This window comes from Salvelinus sp. IW2-2015, unplaced genomic scaffold, assembly GCF_002910315.2.
Source record: "Salvelinus sp. IW2-2015 unplaced genomic scaffold, ASM291031v2 Un_scaffold8020, whole genome shotgun sequence".
NCBI lineage: Eukaryota > Metazoa > Chordata > Actinopteri > Salmoniformes > Salmonidae > Salvelinus > Salvelinus sp. IW2-2015.
In genome coordinates this window covers 9,840-11,680 of record NW_019949280.1, presented here as the reverse complement: position 1 = coordinate 11,680, position 1,841 = coordinate 9,840, and the positions used below count along the sequence as shown (strand labels likewise).

At 38.0% G+C, this 1,841-nt stretch overlaps 1 long non-coding RNA gene across 1 annotated transcript; it reads left to right on the top strand.

Annotated features, from left to right (window-relative positions):
- Nucleotides 1–125: 125 nt before the first annotated feature.
- On the top strand, nucleotides 126–586 carry LOC112079447 (uncharacterized). Its single transcript, XR_002895946.2, has 3 exons — nucleotides 126–246; nucleotides 354–416; nucleotides 502–586. It is a non-coding gene; the product is annotated as an uncharacterized lncRNA (long non-coding RNA).
- The last annotated feature ends 1,255 nt before the right edge of the window (nucleotides 587–1,841 follow it).

Here is a 1,841-nt window from a genome sequence, read left to right as displayed (position 1 = left end):
CATTTAACCCATCCCCTCTGAATCAGAGAGGTGCGGGGGGGCTGCCTTAATTGACATCCACGTCTTCGGCGCCTGGGGAACAGTGGGTTAACTGCCTTGCTCATTTGCATAACGACAGATTTTTACAGTAAGTAGAGATATTAGTGTATTACCTGTATATTTCAGATGCTGGTGCTGCTACTGCTGGACCAAGTGATGTGATGTACGCCAAGATTCAACTCAAAGAGTTGGACAAGAAAAAGAAAAGTAACTCTCAACTGTCACATAAATTCATCCAAAATGTAGCAGTGTTTTTTACTCATAAAATTTGATAAAAACATAAATATATGATAAAATTCTCCCCTCCTCCTCAGAAATGACATCTGATCCAAAAGAAAATCCAGTCTATTCTGAGGTCAAGACGGGGAAGACCACAGGTGAGACCCATTCTACAAGTTGGCTTTCAGTGAAATCTAAATGTGCGATTTTGGAGTTTCAAAAAATGGAAATGTTCATTTTCAGCAGCAACTGGACCTGTTGATGTGACCTATGCTGAGGTTGACCTTAAACAGAAGGCCAAAGTCAAGAAGAAGAAATGTAAGACAGGACATCCCTCCTTCCATATTCCCTTATCATAACCTCACACATCTGACCCCATATTGACTAGCTGTATAATATTCTGTATATAACTGTTATATTATTCTGGTGTTTTATCCTCACTCCTTACAGAAACAGCAACCCCACCTGAGGCAGATTCGGTCTATTCTCAATTTAAGCCAGGCACAGCCCCAGGTAAGACTAATAGCCATATGCTATTGATACTTAATATGATACTAATATGGAACTAATTCTCTGATATCAAAGTATAATGTATTTATTTAAAGTTTGTCTCTTTGTTTAATTCTTAAGAGTTTATTTGACTGCATGTCCTAAACAACTTTGTGTGGTGACATGTTGCAGGTACCTGAGAGGGATTGAGGGATGGAAGGACGGAGGGATGGAGCGATGGAAGGATGGAGGGATAGAGGGTTGGAGGGACGGAAGGATGGAGGGACGGAGGGATGGAAGGACACACCATCAGAGGAGGAGAAGGAACTCGGAACATGGATTTTGTAGGCTCAACACACACAAGCAAACACACACATGCACAAACACACACAAACACACACAAACACACACGCAATAACACCTTGTACATTAAGGCGTTCTTACTTATTTTTTTTACTTATTTTATTGTATTTCAGCATGGTTTCATTGTGTTTCACTGTAAAATCTTCTTTTTTTTATTTACTATATGGTGCAATGATGATGCATCTTATCTGCAGCTACTGCAATTGTATCTGCTTTGTATTGTGTATTAAGTTTTATTGTTGATTCATTCAGATGATAGAATAACATATTTGTATATGAATTTCCCAAAAGGTATTATTCACGTTTTCTTCTAATGGCCTTTTCCTTTACAATATKTTTGCATTGTGCTTTTTTAATAAAAAATGTTTTATCCACCAGATGGTATGAGTGCTTTCTTACAGTAAATAGATATTGTCATCATCATCATCAACTGTTCCATACAACCTAATTTGGTCAAAACTCCTTTAAGTCTAGTATAGATCTTATGCTCCACAATGTGTGAGTTAAAAGGCAATCTGCTATTTCTACATACATTTATGGACTTAATTATATCCCCATTGAATCTTGAAGAATATAACATAAATGCCCCATGAGCAAAGTTCAAAAGCCGTACCCCATCTGCTGAAGACCCGTTGAGATTTTCAGAATGACTTTTGGGGGTGCCTGAAAAGAACAGGTCTTCTCAATTTTATGATGTCATATACTCTGCAGGAGTTCTGAGGAGCTAGTAA